The sequence below is a fragment of the Lampetra planeri genome, chromosome 50 (assembly GCF_965212315.1).
Source record: "Lampetra planeri chromosome 50, kcLamPlan1.2.h2, whole genome shotgun sequence".
NCBI lineage: Eukaryota > Metazoa > Chordata > Hyperoartia > Petromyzontiformes > Petromyzontidae > Lampetra > Lampetra planeri.
Genome location: NC_136156.1, coordinates 1,876,315 through 1,895,946, shown reverse-complemented (window position 1 = coordinate 1,895,946; position 19,632 = coordinate 1,876,315). Strand labels below are relative to the sequence as shown.

Below are 19,632 nucleotides of genomic sequence, written 5' to 3'. Positions count from 1 at the left end.
GACTCAGTGCTGGGGAGACCTTCATCCAATAGTGGATTGACGCAGGCCTGTGAAGTTATAATTATATGCAGCAGACGTTTTTACCAGTTGGTTATATTTTACAATTATACCATATTCATTCGTAAACAAAATATCTCTCATGTAATCATCAGCCATGATCAATAAACTGCTCGATGAAGGCCTACACAAGCTGAGTTAATCGCTCCATCTCCACAGTGGATGTACTCCCAGTCGTATATCCTCCGATGGCTGTCATCCTCAGCATTGGGTGGCAATCTCATCATCATTATTATTGACCAGTTTCAGAAAATATATTTTTGAAATGTCACTTTGTATATCTGTGCATAAAATTAATCTGCTTGTCTGACTCCCTTTCTCGTATGTATTTTGGTACTTTTATCAATACAATCTTAGTGTAGCTATGCATGTTTTGTGAATAACATACACGTACATACATACGCACATATATACAAAGACAAACATTCCCATATAGCCTTCAATGGACTGTTGGGGAAAGTACTGTGAGTGAACACATATGAAGTCCAGTATACCAGATGTGATAGGGATGACCCACACCACATCTGCCCGTTTTTGCCCAGGACTGATTCGAGTATTCACCACTGTTATTGGTTGTGACTGGGAATCGAACTTGGCTCGCCAAGTAGATTGTGCAGTGTGCTAACCGCTATACTACCGCTCTGCCTACATATATACAAGACAAAGATCCCCCGTATAGCCTTGACAGACTGTTGGGGCAAGTGCTTTTAGCTAGTACCTATGAAGGCCGGAATAGTATACAAGGGGATGGGTGGCCAGCACCACGCTCGACCGCCTTTGTCTCCCTAGTGTCGATGTTTACACACCGCACCAGGTACTCATTTGAGGCTGAGTCGACCAAGGGGAGGCCCAGAACGGGTTCAAATAATCGTCGCTGGTGTTGGCCGTGAGCGGGAATCGAACTCAGGTCGCCGCGTTCATAGCGCAATGCGTTAACCACTACACTACCACTCCCTACACACACATATATACACACATATATATACACGCACATGCAGGTACACTAAAATTCGAGTAGATTGAGATATAAACGTGTAACACAATCCAATGTGTAGTTTGTGCATCTTGGGGCAATTGCACTGAATTAAGAGCATGAGATGAAAATGTTCCACACACACACACACTAGTTTGTTTTCTTATCTACTATTGGCTTTAACCCTGGACATCCTGAACACAATTGACTCTGGACTGCAGATAGACCTCCGATTAGTACGGTTGGCTACATACGGCGCGAACAAAGTTCAACATTCATACGTTATAGCTTCCTGACACCACATGCCAATACATTCGCGGAATTTATACCAACAGCAGCCCTGGAAAATGAAATGTATGTTTGTTATTTTTGTTCCTACACTGTTCAGTTTTGTCCTCTGTCTCCAACAACAGCGAAACAGATTCGCCATAAGTGACCATCTATGCTATTCCTTTGCTGCATTTATTGCACGTAGCACAAATAATCTATGTAGGGATATATCCATTTTTATCTTCGTCTCATTGCTATTGGAAAGAGATTGCGTACTATTCAGGAAAATAAATATTCGAGCGGGGTTTTCTCCATTGTAATTGTAAGTCATGTTCAATGGATTACAGAAATTTCGTCATGTCTACAATTGCAGAATGCCCAACGTGGAAAGGAAATTGTTATCTTTAAGGCCACACCATGTAGGGAACATTCTGTCTGTGATAGAGGAAACACATTTGTAATCCAAATGTTTATATATTTTAGAATGGTTATTTTCCTTGGCAATTTGTGCAGTTGACGTTTCTCAGGATTTTAGCATTTTTTATATATTTAGTAACTTTATGGCATGACGGTGATGATATGGCTTATTGCTATGCCCAAGAAATGCTACGTGTGTTGGTCTAGTCTGTCTGAGGGCACTTGGAATTTCTTCATGAAACTGAAAACCCCAATTATGATTTAATTATTATTATAATGCACTCGTCTTGCTGAGCCAGGTAACATCTGCTTCATCAGCAGCGTGGAGGGAGGGCCCTGAGGACACCTGAATCCTGAGTCAGCTGAGACCACCTGAGTCTCGTGTCCAGCTGAGACCACCTGAGTCAGCTGAGACCACCTGAGTCTCATGTCCAGCTGAGACCTCCTGAGGCCCGTGACCAGCTGAGACCACCTGAGTCCTGAGTCAGCTGAGACCACCTGAGACCACCTGAGACCTCCTGAGTCCCATGTCCACCTGAGACCACCTGAGTCCTGAGTCAGCTGAGACCACCTGAGACCACCTGAGTCTCATGTCCAGCTGAGACCTCCTGAGTCCCATGTCCACCTGAGACCTCCTGAGTCCTGAGTCAGCTGAGACCACCTGAGACCACCTGAGTCCCGTTTCCAGCTGAGAAACGGCCGAGTGGAATCAGGGACCACTCGTCGACAGCTTGAGACGTGGCCTGTCGCGGGCAACATCCACACGGTGGGTCGTGGTCTCATTGGACCCAGATGTGGAGGTCAGCTGCAAAACCCAATAAAAACAAATCGCTACGAAACGAGCATCGTCCATGACGTATCTCATTCGGTGACGGCGATTGCTGTCTGTACATTCGCCTGTGTCTGTGTTGTACATTCGCATGTATTTTCACAGTTGACTCCACTCATAACGATATTCCAGGGAACGTGTCAGTGTTGTTACACGCAGAATATTTTATTGGGATTCCCTTCGATTTCAGATTTCGTCTCGGAATCCCCCTACAAATTGAGGCTCCATTAATAGTCTGGCTTGCCAGCTATGTTTATTTAGTTCATTCTTTTACATAGGACTATCTGTGTCCAGTTGACAACTTTAAATGCAACCATTGCGGGTGTGGTGAATAGAAAACAACAACAAATCTGCCCTGCTGTTTGTATTTAGTAAATTGCACGGAATGTTAAGTATAGTGTACTTCATGCGCTAAAGGTGTGTGTGTGTGTTTATCTTCGTTATACACACACACCACAAATACGAGGATCCACAATGCAGTCACATGTTTTTGTATTTCCTCTCCCCCCTCAGCTGTTCTTGACAGTGCCCTCATGAACTCGTGGGACAGGTTTGGATACCCCACCGTGTAACCTTTAACAGGCTGCTAGGGAGAATGCTCTTAGCGAGCCCTATGGAGGCCGGTCGGAATGGGGCACCAGGGGAAGTTGTGACCAGACAAAATTATAACCCCAGAAGCCTTTTATCTCCCCGGTGCTGATGTCTACACCCTGCACCAGGTACTCATCTAGGCCTTAGTCAACTTAGGAGAGTCTCAGGGCCAGTTCAGACATTCGCCACTGATGTTATGCGTGGCCAGGAATAGAACTCGGGTGTCCGCGTTTTGTAGCGCGCTACGCTCGCCACGACACTACCGCTTCCCACACGCGCACTCGCACGCACGCGCCGGACGAGCGCATGCACATCCACATGAGACAATAGAACACGCTATAAATCAGCGTCTGGCCATTGTTTGTGCTGTGTCTGTCCACGTTTGTGTCAGATACATAACGTGGGTTTGACCTTTTCCTTGGACAGAGGGATCTGGGATAGTGGGGGGGGGGGGTAGCCATGCCCCCTGGTGTTCTGAGGCATCTGGGAGTGCCACACAACTGGGTCTCGAGTGCCTGTCACCACAGTGTGCTGTTCTTGTCACGGTGGTTTTTGACTTTTTAGTTGCGGCAGGGAGTGCAGAGGTCACATTGTTAGAGGAAGGAGCCACGTGACAGCGGCATTAGAAGCCGCTGCCTGTTTCTTGCAGCATCCCCATGTATTTCTTTTTCCTGACAGATGCCTGTGCGCGGTCCTGTAAGTCATGGGGACACAAATGTTAAGAATCACAAAGCCTTACGCGCTCGCTCATAAATACAAATGTCATCCCTGTGTCCTCGCTTGTCCACGCAGAGCACAGAATCCGTAAATGGTATTTTCTCGCAAATGTGCATTCGCGCGCGCGTGCGCTCTGTGAAATAGTTTGAAGTTGACATTCCGAATGTTAAGCTTTGGGCTAGAGACATGAAAGTAAAAAAAAACATCCATTCCCGCTTAATCATTTAAATTCTCAGGAGCCAGCTATGCTAGGTTTGCACAAGCTCTGCTTTAGAGTCTTGTCGGGTGCCACTCCTGATTGTGAAGATAGTCACGTCGGAGGCCCAGATACAAGGAGCAACGCGGGTGCGTTGTCTGATTGCACGTGCCACAGGAACATCACCACCAGGTTTCTTTTTTCTCTTCAGTTCCCTAGGCCATAGATTTTCCCCAAAGCCTTCTGTCAAATAGCTGATAATAGCTGCATCGATTCCAATGGGCCTTTTAGCTGTCAAGAGTGGACCTGGGTGGATCTTAAGAACAGGCATCCAGTTCATGCCCACATGGTCTTCAAGCGCGTAGAGAATCTGTAGTCTACAGCCTCGTGGCTGAAATTATAGCTGCCTCTATAAAAGAGATTTCGCTAACATAGAGATAAACAAAAACAATAAAATCTCTCCTCTTGTGAGGTGAGAAGGTGCTGTGTGTATTTTGACTTTCGTTTTATACACCCCGAGGGTTGACGTTGAATAATCCCATGTGGAAAACATTTCTGCCAAATGAATTTCTGAGCATTTAAATGGGCCATTGTCTGGAAAAGCATAGTTATTTTTTTCGTCACAATTTAAATTTAAATGCCTTCAAATTGTGCATATAAAAATAGATCATGGTTTTCGAGTATTATTTTCTGCATCATTTTGTACAAATGTGAATTTGTGTTAATTAGGCATTTGAGCATCATACGATATCATACGTGAAACATTACGCAATGATGAAAAATAAGTGGGTTCTGAACTAAGGACAGATATTTTGAGAATTCTGTGATGAAAGATTTTTGTTCTCAATTGAAAGGAAATGTTTATAATGAGGCCTTTCAATTTTATAGAACCAAGCTGACCATTATGAGTTCATTAGATGAAAATGAGGACTTATCAATGAAATATCTTTTTAAAAAAATCTAAACTGAATGTATTTGCGACTTGCCAGATAGTAAATGCTTTTCCCCCCACAATAAATAACTTGAGAATTAATAGTGAGCAGTCTAATTCGGTATGAGACAGAGAATGGCTGCGACTACATCTGTTGCATTCTTATTCAGATAATTATTTTAAACCTTCCAAGAGTAACTTCGATGTTTCAGCTGATGGAAAAAAAGTCGCTTACGTAGAACTATAAAATCTATAATTTTTGTGTTTAATTAAAACATGTATTGACTGGCAAATGGTGAATAAAACCCAGTCTATTCGATTGTTATTTAGCTGTAACTATAGCTAAAATTAAAGTGAATATGAAAACGATTGATATTTCTAGCTCTTAAACTTTAACTCGAAAGTTCAAAACACTCTCTTCCAATCGGTAACCAATATGTGATAATGGCTAACGTTATTCGTCAGCTATGTGTTTGTTCAAGTCACTTGTACAAAATAATTGATTTCATAATTCAATCACACAAAGCCAGGAAGGTTTACCATTGACAGATACTTCCAGTACGGCTGCATGTATTTACACAATCGCCAGAACAATAGGCAGGCATGATATACTTGAAAGATAACACATCAGATAAAGACAAAGCTTTTGTTTCAGTGGAAATCATTTTTTTTCGTTTCACCACTCGTCATTTTCGCCAGACCTGCGGTATCTGAAGTCATAATTTTCCGCAGCCATTTACACCATTATCTTTATCGAAATCGTTCCGCGCAAACCTGATGTGATGCCGCATGACACTCTATCCATCAAGCGCTGCTCAAAATGGAAATGTACGGGAGCGAGGCGCGTGCCTAATGAGTGTCAGCACCTCGGCCGGCGCCGTCTCGTGCCGACGTGGTGACGTGTGTCGCCACGTCAAGAGCGGCGCGGCTGCCAGCACAGCAGCCAGCGCCTGCCTCCCTCCCTCCCGTGCCCCCCCCACTCTCCAGTGACACGCCCCCCCCCACTCCCGTGCCCCCCCCCAACTCTCCAGTGACACTCCCCCCCCACTCCCGTGCCCCCCCCCCCACCTCCAGTGCCACCCCCACTCTCCAGTGACACTCCCCCCCCCCCTCCCGTGCCCCCCCACCTCCCGTGCCACCCCCCCTCTCCCTTGCCACCCCCCCTCTCCCTTGCCACCCCCCCCTCTCCCTTGCCCCCCCCCCACATCCCGTGCCCCCCCCACCTCCCGTGCCACCCCCATCCGTGCCACCCCCCTCCCCCGTGCCCCCCTCCCGTGCCCCCCCCCCTCCCGTGCCCCCCCCCCCCTCCCGTGCCACCCCCCCCCCCCACCTCCCGTGCCACCCCCCCCTCCCGTGCCACCCCCCCACCTCCCGTGCCACCCCCCCCCCCCTCCCGTGCCACTTCCCCTCCCGTGCCACCCCACCCACCTCCCATGCCACCCCCCCCCCTCCCGTGCCACTTCCCCTCCCGTGCCACCCCCCCTCCCGTGCCACTTCCCTCCCACCTCCCGTGCCACCTCCCCTCCCGTGCCACCCCACTCACGCCGGCACCACGACGGGTAGAGCTCACAAGCCAAGCACCCTTTGTCACAAGGCACGTTTCATCGAGGGTTGCCACCTGCCCTGGTTTTCCCAGGATCGTCCTCTTTGTTACGGTACATACCTGTCATGGGATGTTCACAATTTTTCCCGGCTGCACCAGTACCCAACCCGCCGTGGCTGTCGCTCTCCCCATTCCCGCGCTGTACTTACGTACGTTGAACTTCTTTCGCACCGCATGTAGCCATCCGTGCTAATCGGAGGTGTGGGGGAAGGACCACAATACTTAACGCAGAAAGCAGTTCTCAAGAAATGAGTTTTTAATCCAGATGATTTAAAAGTGCATCGCTTCAGTGGCACCCTAATATCGGAAGGAAGAGTGTTCTAGATGGCCGCAGAAACGTATTTGAAAGTGCACAATGTGGTGACCGCCTTTGTTCGATGGTTAGCCAAAAAATGGTTAGATGGTGGTGGTTGTTTTCTTCACTTGATCGTGTTCTCTCCACCTCGCGCTCACCTCCTCCCTGACCGATCACTTATCTCGTCCTTGTTGCTGGTGCACTATGCCTCTTTATATTTTGTTAACATTGTTAATTTCGGTTCTTCAAGTCACTATTTTTTGGCTGCAACTTTATTGCCTGCTCCTCTATTGTTCTCGGTCTGTGCTTTAATGGCGAGTATCTCCCTTGAAAACTAGCTGGATACCTCGATAAATGGGACGATCCATGTAATAAATATACAGAGATCGATCATGTGACGTTCAGAGTTCTTAGTTTTTGGTATCCATCATCATCATCAGCCACAGTCAGCCCGCTGCTGGGTGGAGGCCTTCCCAAGCTGCCCACCATCTCTCATGATCTTGTGATGCAACAATCCACCCATCACCTGCACATAAAATGGATTGCATCACTCCATTTCTTCGGCGTACGTCTTCTGGGACACCTCCCATTCCTGGCATGCCACTCCGTTCCATTCAGCAAGGTTTGATTCACCCGATGGATTCCGTGTGCTGTCATAGCGACGGTCAAATCCAGAAGGCGTGATTCTTGGGACCCACTCTTCCTTCGCCATCCAAACCAATCAAGCCATTTAAAGGTTGTTTTTCCCTCTCACAGTGTTTTTTTTAGATATTCTTTCTCGAATGAAAGAACACGATTTTTTTCGCAGCTAAGAGGTGGCAACCCTCAGGCAGCGATCTTGTCAGATATCGGAAGCGAAGCGAGGGTCGAGCCTGTTTGCTACTTGAATGGGAGACTCCAGAGGAATTCCGGTTGTGTTTGTGAACAAGCGGTAGAAGGTCACCAATGGATTCTTGAATCTATCTACTCGGGGCTTTGAGTTTTGCCCCCTCCCCCCGCCCTCAACCACAATCATTGCGAAGTATTCCTCTTATCACGACATGTCCGTGCTTTTATTTTTTGATGATTCCGGTCTCTCCCCCGCCCTGTGCATCACAAGTGGCTTTGATGCTGCGGGGAGGACTTGTACAGATGGCACGAGAGAACACCTCGAGAGCATGGCACAGCAAATGGTGGGAATTACCTATGAGTGTCCGCCCACAAAGGCCGCTTTGTGTTTGCCGTCTGCTCCATGCGATGTATCACAACATTTTTTTTTTAACCTCTTTGTTCTTAGGTTTTTTTTGCGACGTAGTTACATGTCACGTCTAGGAGCAATTAAAATCCGAGTGTTTAAAACACGAGTGTTAGTGCGTCTATTTGGCTTTTTGGTAATGAAATGAGACGCGGGGCTTATTTGCTGAGACAACGTCCTAAAATCGCATCATCGCGACGTACCTTGCCTACGAACGCTTCTCGCTGTCGCGGCGTTCGCGCCAGACTGCTGCCGCCACTGCCGTGGCCTGAAAAGGTCAACGGACACTGTGCCCAGGTGTGCGTGTGGCCACTTTTCACCTGCTGCTATTGGACCACACAGCGCGAGTGGGGAATTTGGAATGGCCCAGGACAGGACGCTTTCTCTTCCCCCCCAAATTGGAACCAGGTGCTGCCACTTATCGCATATGCATCAGTCACCTTCTGATGCAGCTATAGCCTTCTGGGAATTTATTCCGCTGTGGGGGGGGGGGTCACTTATGTGGGATTCACCTTGAAGGGCTTGAGAAGTGATGAGCGGAAAGGCGGCGCGAGAGTCTGTTGGGGGCCAAGACTGCTGCTGCTGCTGCGGCTGCTGATTGGCCCATTGCTGTGTTAAGTAGAGGAGAGATGTGGTTTACTTACTGGTGCAGGACTCTTCAGTGTAGGCAACCCAGCAGTAGTTTCTACGTGCACAAGAATGTGTATTTGTGGGGAGTGATAGTGTAGTGGTTAGCGCGCTGTGCTACGGACCGGGTGACCTGGGTTCGATTCCCGCTTACGGCCAATACCAGTGACGATTATCTGAACTGGTCCTGGGCCTCTACGTCGACTCAGCCTCAAATGAGTACCTGGCGCGATGTGTGAACATCGCCACTAGGGAGACAAAGGAGGATGGGCGTGGTGCTGGCCACCCACCCGCTCGTGTGCCGTGCCGGCCTTCATCAGTGCTCGCTAACAGCACTTGCCTCAACAGCCGGTTAAGTCTATATGGGGGGTCTTTGTCTTTGTTTAACAAGCCTGACTGGCGATGAGACCCAGAAAGTTGAAACCAGTCCAGAGTTTGCTTGTCAAAATAAATTATGCTGAATAACATTGAGGTGGAAACCCTTAGGCTGATAGCCTAAAATGCACATTAGTTTTCCGAATCAAATATTTATTTAATTTAATACTTTATTTATTTAGTGTTTCATTGTTTTCATTGTTACGTGATGAAATGGATTGTCAGTTCATTTTTTTTTGTTTATTTTCAGAACCATAATCCTCAATGATGGTGCGTGATGACTTGTGATAGAATATGCATTCAGTCATTGCGTATTGCACTATTTACATATTAATCCTGAATGGCATACTCTTCACATCACCTTTCATACCTCTTCCCAGGATACAGTGTGTGGTGTCTAAGCGTGTGGTCATTTAATCTTTAAAGAAAAAACTCAATACTTAACATAAAAAATATAAACTAGGCTTATATATAATTTTCCTTTCAAGGCAGTGTTATTGACGAATGAGTTGAACGTTTTGCTATTTGTGCTTGTGCACCTTTGCCAAAGCAGTATCATCAAATTACTAATTTTAAACACGAATGTCACAAAAAATGTTTCGTGTTTCATGAGTTGTACATTAGGCACCGTATCCACCCGATGTTGAAGTCACTTGCGCTGCGCCTCAGAGAAAGGGTGTAGCTCTGACACCGGGCAGGTTTGTTTCGACCGGATTATGCGAGGCTTTTGAACTTGTCAGAAGTTGCCGAGTGTTTACGGCAGCTCTTGATCCTGTCATCATGGGCCGCTTCTGCCTTCAAGGACGCAAGGATCTGTTCCACGGGTGGAGTGTGAATAAATTTAATTGACCCACCGCCATGTGGCTTAGGCGTTCCGCGCATGTGGCGCAGTGGTCACGTGTGATCTGTGTGGATTAGATGTCCCGTGCGTGCCTTGGTCGTCATCTGGAATGTTCTGCCTTGGTGGTCAATGTTCCTTGCTTGTGTGCCAAGGGTCACCTCTGATCCCGGGACTTAGGCCCCTCCCTACGTGGAGATTCAAAGGCAAAGCCGAGACTTTTCTGGAAGTATTGGTGAGGAGGAGGCGACATCATACCTGTTTGTGAATGCTTTACTTGTTAGATTGCCAATGCCTTACTCCTGTCGACATTAAAAACAAACGTTAACGAAAGTGCCGATTTGATTTTTGTTTCTTGTGCACCAAGGGCGAATTCAGAATTGCAATTTGTTTTGTGTCATCATGAAGACTGTTCTGGGACCTAAATGCATTGCGGGTTTACATTTCAGGCAGAGGGCCTCCTTCAGAGCAGTAGCACCATTTCCCGGGACATCAAGCTACAAATCTAATTTGCTTTAGCTTTCAATTAACTGTTTCACGTTTGCAAGCATTTCATTATAAGAATGTCAATAATTAAAACGTTTTTTTTGTCTTGTGCACTGTTTGCCAACACATCCTGTTAAGATTGTGGCTTTTTTTCTCCATCAGCCATTAAAGCTGTGAATGTTGTGTTTACCCAGGAAGGCCTCTCTGAGTCACGGAACTCTTTTTCAGGAGGATCCTACTCAGTTTTCCTGCAGGGAGAGGAGCTTGCTATTAAGTGTTTTTTTTCCATTTGAATAATTTTCAGGTAATTTTTTCCAATTTTGGTAGATTTAAATCATGATCAGTTCACTGCTGGATGAAGGCCTCCCTAGACCGTGGTCATCTCTCATTGTCCTGCAATGACCTTTCGCTTTATTCCGCTAAATATGTCGACTTCGTAACGTGAGCTGAATTACATTGCTTATTTTACAATGGCCCAATGTGGCAAGGTACAATCAGTGCTTTGCAAGAACGTGGGGAGAGAGGTTACTGCAGAGGTTACGTTCCAAGAATATTGCTTTGTTTCACCTGCACTTTGGGGCCCCATTGGCAGGGATGTCTGGCGTGTTGACGTGAGAATGCTCACCTGGAAATCGGGAGATAGGGATGAGAGACGAAGGATGTACCTGTCGTGCGGAAGCATTATCGACTGGCGGCATTCACAGCAGTATCTCTAAGGTGGTTACGCATGACTAACGAGTGCGAAACGGGACCGTTTTGTTAAATAATTCATTTGTTAGACCGTTCTGAAAATGTTGGACATTGCTGCCATTGCGTGGAAAGTTGCTTTTTGCAAAACACTTTTGGGGCAAAAAAGTGTATCCAAAATTCATGAACAGTTTCTCCGCAATATTCACAGCCCCCCCCCCCCACTGGGGAATTGAAATGTTCAATATAAGCGCAGTGTCGTCTTAAAATATGCAAGTCTGGGATAAATGTAAATGCAAAAATGTATCCTTATTCACTGCTTAATTTGGCAGAGGTGTATTGTCACCAAAGTGACCCGATTTTAGGCACGAACAAAGCAAAGCACACGTCCATTGGAGGTTGCAGGTGTGTTGCAAAACAAACGAACGGGTTAAAAAATACGCAGACAAAGCTATCGATTGAGAGTCTCGTGTCTGTCAAGGCTGTTTTGTGTTGTGTACCTTGCCTTGAATAGACCAATGCCAAAACTGAGGCGACAGCCCTCTGCACAATGCAGCTTTTTGACAACATTCTTAGTGGGTGGAGACACTCACCTCTCTAGTCTGTACACTTGTAAACATGTTTGTCAACATTCATTTTACGTACGTAATTTTGAGGGACATTGTCCCCAATAATAATTATAAAAATGCTTTAATTCCACCTTCAAAATAGTGAGCATATAAAGTAATGTTTTGTCTATACGTACGGTGCAGGTAAAGAGTAGCAAAGTAGACTGGCAGCAAAGTAATTTCTTACTCAAATGAGCATTGAGGCATTCATGCCCATCTGTTTATGTATATGTGTATGTTGAACTTCTTTTGCACAGCACATTCCTATGGTTGGGGGCGAGTCTACCCATAGGAGGTTTGCAGTTCACTTCCCAACAAAGTGGTACTGATATTAATGCCCCCAGATTAATTATGGGAGCATAGTGAACATAAAAAAATGAGAACACGTGGCTTTGGGGTTAAAAGTCTTGTCCAGGACACGAGGCATATTAATCAAAGAATTGATGTTAAACGACGAATGGATGAAATGTTACATGCTAAGTTTAGACTGCCTCTGTGTGTATTCGTCTTATAAATAACACCAATTGTTTTTTTTCTACACCCAGAAAGACATGGTATTCACGTTCCCGGTATTTGCAGTAATAAGCAGAGATTGCAGTGTTGGTGAAAGCATTTCGGCTAGATGATACATTATAAGTTACCTGCGTTTCATGGGGTGGGAGTGACATCTATTACGTATCGTGAATTGTTGGTCAGAACGGTTTATTGAGGATAATAGCCAAGCAGTTTTGAAAGCAAGACAGCTTCATTGTAAAAGGCAGCATAAAATCCTGACTTAAAGCAACGTGGCTTTTATTCTATTCTAGTTGCAATTTTTTGTTGTTGAATACTTAAACATATAGCCCCGACTCAACAGTCTTGCATTAGAAATAATTACATTAACTCCGGAAATGTATAAATCCGCGGCTGGATGAATGCCCACCCAATGCCTTGTTAGGTCACGTCGGTTGTTTGACCATACTTTGCCATGCTCTTCGATGTGCACGTGGAGCGAGGACCTGTTCGATTGTTGGCCGTGGCCAGGGATCAATCTCAGGTGGTCCGGTTCCTAGTCTCGTGTGATAATCACTGCGCCGCCGCACTACCCTCACGTTATATTAAATGTCATCGTCAGCAGCCATTATCTCTGCACTTGCTGCATACAGGCCTCTTGCAATCCTCCGATGTATACTTATGAGCTGATCTCAGACCTTCATCCCCACGGTGGTTGTCACCTCCTAGAAGGATGCGCTTTAGAGAGGCCCTCTTGAGGGAGCCTACTCTTCCACACCGACCAGACGTCTTGGGAAAAGGTGGGATTACCCACACTTTTAAGCCACCACGCCTGTCGATTGTTGACTGCCGTGTAACCCATTTTTACTGCTGGATAGACAAGTGGCAGAGGAGCTAGGAAACGTTGCACCTTTGTTTAAACTTCTGCACTCAGAGAAGGAATCGAACCGCCCCACCTCCAGGTAGCAAAGCGCCACCCTTGGCAGCCTTCACGCGTGGCTGTGAGACCACTCCACCCGCGATGCTTTTACAGTGGGACCAGTCGAGGCTTCGTCAAGCAAAGTGCGCCCAGAAACGCACGCCTCTGCACACAAGGACAACACACACGCAACTACTGCCATTGCGTTCTCTTGACCAAGCACATTGCGTCCATTTTGTGCGTGTGTTTTTTTTACACACACTCAGACACGCGTGTGCATTCTCAAATATTTTTCTACGCGTATAGTCAGTCAACGAAACGGATCTGGTAATGAAAAAATGTAATTAAAAATTTTATTTTACCAGGTAATGCCCACTGAGATATGTAGCTCTTTTTCAGAAGCGACCTCACCACAAATGATAGCCCGACAAAGTGGCTCATCACTTTGGACATTTACAGCACACCAAAAATTCCAAAGCCTAAACGCCCATTTCCAAATGTGTAGGGAAAAACCGGAGGACCCGGAGAAAACTCCAAATGTACAGCAGGCGTCAGGGCCGAACCCACAACCCCCCTGCACACCAGACGTGGGAGTCATCATCTCGCCACTGCGGCGTTATCGGGGTTGGGGCGTCCGGCACGACGTCCGTGGCCACGTTGGTCCTCCCCACGTGCCGGGACCTTCTTGAGGATCTGAATTGAGTGGCTCAGTGTCTCCATCGAGTCTATAACTTTGCCAGCTGTCTCGTCAGAGAAGCTCGTATGGCACAACCGCAGTTTTGCAGTGATTGCCTTGAGGGGTTTTGAAGTAAAAAATAAATAAACACAAAGTGTCTATTGACAGACGGACATTTCCCAGGCGTAGCAAATAAAGTTTTGTCGACTTATTAAACAGACGACTTTTGTATTTCATTCCACGTTCAGATAACTGCATTGGTAGTTTTCATAGGATCTCAACTCTCAATCTACGGCTCTTTACCTGTCCACTGCTGGAAGAAGGCTTGCCCATGCCCAGCAGTTCGCGTGGGTTGTTTGACCATACTCCCCAATGCTGTTCAATGCGGCTTGGTGAAGGTTTGGGGGTTGGGGGGGAGCGGTTCCCAGAGCCAGTTCAGATTTTACTCCCTCATTTATCTCGGCCACGGCCCAGAATCAAACTCTGGTCACCGGGTTCAGAGAGCACTGGACTCGCCACTGTGCCACCACTCCACCTCAGCGCAACATAAGAGTATCAAAGTACATGGCCTAGCAATACAATGGTAGAGGTGCAGCCCCGCAATTGCTTGCAAACGTGACTGCTGGCGGAAGAACCTCCACGAGAGGGAGCTCTAGAGAACCCCTCTCGAGGGTATATGGCCTACTCTTCCACCCTGGTCAGTTATCTTACAGTGCGTAATGGAAATATGATCGGCAGTATTTTGACTCACCCTTTCAGCCAACTCTGAGGTTAAATTGATATATTTGCATTGGGGGGCAATAGGCAGCTTGTTAAAAAAAAGTGGCTGCTTTTATTGCCGAGGTCTCCCAACATTGTAGCCCACAGGTTTGCTCTTCCAAATTGGTGTGTTTGGGCAATGCTAACACAAGGCAATCTGCTCCCATGAAGACCGCCGTGGGACTTCTCAAGTCTACAATCTTCGGCTGGCTTACGCGGCCGGCTGTGTGCCCCCCCCCCCCCCTGAGCTGTGGAGGGCGAATATATTGAGATGATGTCCCCGCGGCTTAAGTCTCTGAGTCATATTCGTGCACACCCGCAATGGCCGATACATAAACGGGAGTTATTTAAGCCTCGTAAATAAAGTGCGTGTCCGCCTGAGCTTTACAAACGGGATAACTTTTTGTTTTCTCTCTTTCTTGGGCGCTCTGGTGGTAATCTTCGAGGCTTTCCACGGTGTTGGCTTGGCGTGTGCCCTCGCGCCGCGGATGTCGCATCGAATTTTACATTTTGTTGGCGCCCCCAAGGCAGGCTTTCCCGCCTTTCGGCTTAGCAGGCCATTAAACACAGATCGGAGTGATTATTATGGTCACTGAGCAGGCTGTTCATTAACGTGTCAATCGGATTAATGGTTATAATTCCAATTTCACGAGGCGTCATCTTTCAGTCCTTCTCCCGTCATGGTCACGGAGCCTGCCCGCTTGGCACGGCTGCTATCATTACTTTCACTCGTGCTGAGAACGAGGCCAAAGCATTTTCATTATTTGAAAGTATAAAAGAAATTAAGGTACAAAAAAATATTAAATTACCAGTCACATCGATCACGTATAATCCTGTTTTTTTGGATCTGCCAACACTCAAATTTTTTTTTATCCTGTAGGTTTTTACAATTTTTATTTTAACAGCAGTGACCGGTAATGAGATACTGATAAATGTTTATCTGCTTGGGGCGTTTCATAACCGTGATATCAGCTACAATAACTGCCAGTGCTGTCACGTCATCTTTGTCAAATTGGGAAAAATTTCACGTCTGTTGAACTCAAGGGTGATGGAAATTACAGCGGCGTTACTCAAGAGGGCAGTGGGGGTTTCCTGTGAAGTACTTTATTTGAGCGCCATGCACATGAAGGATGACAAGGACCCACAAATTATTGTGATAAATGTGATATTGCTGAAAGAGAATGTGGCATTACCTATATATTTCTTTATATTGCATGTTGCTATCATATTCCAGTGTATAATGCAGCAACATTTTTTTAAGAGTAATAATCCCCGTGTGTTATGTACATGAGTGAGCAATCTGTAATGAACATTACAGCAAGGTGTCCTACGTAATCCTTTGCCCGCTACATTCTTTGGCGATTTGACTTCATACATATATATTGAGCTACTGTACCATAACTATTTTACCATAAATATCATTAAAGAGGAAAGTGTATATTTTTTCAGCTTTAAAAAAAAAACCCGCATTAAAAATGTAACGTGTTTTTTTTTGCCAGAAAGAAAATGGCATCCATCAGAACGGTAATTGACAATTTCTGGGGAATGGTGGTGAAGAGACAGACGTGTCTGTCTCTTCCCTGTGCGTTAGTCACACAGTGCTTTAGCTTCAACCCTGCCGCGCCGTGCCTGAGCGGAGCAGTTTGCACGATAATATCACGTTATTACTCTGCCCACAGATAAACCCGCCATCCCAGCCATAATATATGGTCGCCCATTTTGCGAGCGATGGTGCATTTAATCTGAAATGTTGCCGCCGTTACTGCCTCCCGGCTAGTAATTTCCATCTCCCCGCCACCCCCGCCTGTTTCCTCCGCTCCAACTGCTTTCCCTCGATCCCTCTCAACCCTCGCCCCCTTCCCCTCTCGCAAGCCAAAAGCGTTATCGTGCCGGTGTGCGGAGTAAAACCAGGCCACGGCCGACTTCACCGTCCGGCACGTGCTCGTACACCCGTGTTTGTCGATGAACCCAATTGTCATTCAGGGGGTGCTTTCCGTGCGCTTTTGTTTTCAAATATCACACCCAGCCCCAGCTTATCGCATTATACTGCCTTCGCCCCGCAGTCTCAAAGCCGGCACCCGTTGGGAATATTTTCTCGCACGCGATCCATGACCAAACACACCTGAACGTGAGTTGCGTACGCAGCCTGCCTAAAAAAAACAATAACAAAAAACCAAGAACATCTTTTTCACATTCAAAGCTCCCCTCGCCTTATCTGTTGTCGTTGGCGTGTGTGTGTTGTACGAGCGCGCATGCACGACGCACGCATGTGCACCGTGTGTGTGGCTGCGCGTGTGTGTCATTCTTTCAGTTTTTTCGCCTGGACTTCACAGCTGTAAGCAAATTTCAGTGATGGTGACAAGAATGCTGATATCACTATGTAACACGATTTTTGTCCCTGGGTAGTAAGTGTTATATTTTTTTATTGCGTATGCCCAAAAAGAATAGAAAATGGCTGTTATTCTCCACAAACTTTGCTTTTGTGACCGGGACTTTATGTGAAGGAATGACACAAATGCACACCACGTTTTCTCATTGAAAATAGATCAATTTTAAAATATCACTGTCCTGATCACAAAAGCAAAGTTTGTGGCGAATAATATCAATTTTCTGTACTTTTGAGGCATAAGCAATTAGGAAATAACACTTACAACCCATGGACATTTTTTTTAGTTTCACTGCTTCCAATGCACTCGCTTTAAGAATTGTGGGAGTTGCTACAGGATATTTATTTGGGAAATGGGAGATTTTAAAGTGGCACCCAGATAATAATGGAAGGTCAAATGCGAATCATATGAACATGACCAAACGCACGGAAATCTTCATTATGTTTTTGATTTAAATATCGTGTATGCTTAATAATTTACACCATTGTGCAGTGCCTGCACGTTTTTCCCGTTGTGGATTCACGCGTGTGTGTGCGCTCATGGTCTGCTGTGTGTACACACATACTTGTTACTGCCCCCCTTTAGCCTCATCATCAGCCACAACTGTGGCTTTACAAATTTAATATGGAGGTCATTTACTGTATTGCGGCGATAATGATTGTTTTTATAATCCCGACAAAATGCCTTGATTTTGAGACAACGACCATTGCATTAATTTCAATCCTTTGTTTTACCAAATACAATTAAGGCACCTACATGCATATTCAATTCCAAAGGGGATTAGTTACACATTTTCCACTTGTATTTAGTTGCAAGACTGCTCGGTAGAAATCTACGTACTTGGAATACAAAATATGCTATGGCAGACATCACTAAGCAAAGGAAATCTTTGTTGTATTACAGTTTAAATACAATGGATGCATTTATCTCATATTTGCAGTCAGAAAAAAAATCCCTTGTCTTTGTTACAGCCAGGTTATATGAGGCACGGGCGTTCCATTGTTATTGTGCATAAAATAAAATATTATCAATGTCCTGTGTGAATTAACATTCCGCCCAGCAGACCCGGTCTTAGTGCGGTTTTGTCTGGCGCTGTGAAGTGCCACAGCTTTGTCCTTGTGTGTATGTGTATGCGTGTATGTATGCGTGTGCGCGTGCAAATCAAATTGAACTTTTTAGTTACGTGCATTTAAAACTTGGCGACAAGAAAGTGTCTTTGCCCAGAGATGACGTGTGTTTAAACAGAAACTTGTGTCGGGTGAATAACGTACATGTGTTTTTTTGTCGTTATGTTGGTCACGTCGACAAAAACCTTTGGATGTCTGTCAAGTTTCGGTCTACATATTTTCGTGTATATATTAGTGTATTCATTTCTACGTGGATATATCTGCATATTTAATTGGGTCATTCTTTCCACTCCTCACCCCAATTAGCACGGTTGGCTACGTACGGTGCGAAAGAAGTTCAGTTCAGCATGCATACATACAACTAAAGCATTAAAATGCTGATTTCACTTTTTGTTATTCATCATCACCGTCTTCATGTGCCTGACGTTGATGAAGAGCAACAGTTGTCATTTTGCATTGAGGTGGTTGAGCCGGATAATTTTGCCTCGGGGGTTGCGGCGGTGGAGTATCGCTGTGACGACGGCTCTCCGCCTTCCTGTCTGTGAACCAGACACTGAGCCGTTATTTGTTCGGTGGTTCTGTTCTGGGGAGTGACCGCAGTATTTTTGTTTTCCGTTTGGGCATCAAATATCCGCTCCTGCCGTTGCCATGGTTTGTGCAGTGGATGCGGTTGAGAGCTGTGGACCCGTCGAGCATCGTGGATGATCAGAAGTCCTTCCTTGTTATTAAATGTTGGTGACAGGAGTGCGCAAATCCCCCTCCCCCATATAATGAGGTCAGCAAATCAATGAACTTAGTAAATCTCGTCGTTTTTTTTAGAAATGTACAGACAATTACCATTTTTGGTCTCTGACAGTTTACTGCAGTCTCTTCATGACGCTAATTTTCTCTCGTCATCGGTCTCTGGTGGGTAGCTGTTTTCATCGTCAATCTCCATTATTTTTGTTCATTCATAGTCATCATTAAAAAAAAACTTCGTTTACTAAATCCCTTCATTTACCAATTATTTCGTCACGAATTTTGTCAACAAAACATAGCACTTGTAGCACTTATGTATCTAAGTTGAACGTCTTTCACACCCTACATAGCCAGCCATTGCTGAGGTGCAGGTCCTCTGGGAAAAAAAATATCCTCCTTTTGTCAGGGATCCCAACGTAGACATTTTAGAAAATCAACATTATAATTTTTTCTCTGTCATGTGGTTGAGGGTGCATTTAAAATTCAGGGATTTGGGCTACAAGCAGATGTACCCAATGGCCTACTAGTTTTAATTATGTTTACAGGGTCTTTTGTGTGTACATATTACAGCCGGCAGTGTTCTTTGTAATGGTCCATAACCATACCGACCAATTGTGGGAATTTAACCATTGGCTGGATAAACGTCCCCTCGGAGAGATTTGCATTGCCCACTGCACTCTCCTGACACGTATGTAATATATGCTTTGCAAAAAGGTGAGCGGGGGATTCGGAGGGTATTTTGGCCAAATCTTCCACGTTGACCAAACGTCTTGAGAGAGGTGGGAGTGCCCACAGTTCAC

At 45.7% G+C, this 19,632-nt stretch overlaps 1 protein-coding gene across 6 annotated transcripts in view; it reads left to right on the top strand.

Annotated features, from left to right (window-relative positions):
• LOC144734286 (dystrophin-like) overlaps window positions 1-19,632 on the top strand; it is a 636,663-nt gene that overhangs the window by 409,912 nt on the left and 207,119 nt on the right. The window lies entirely within an intron of this gene.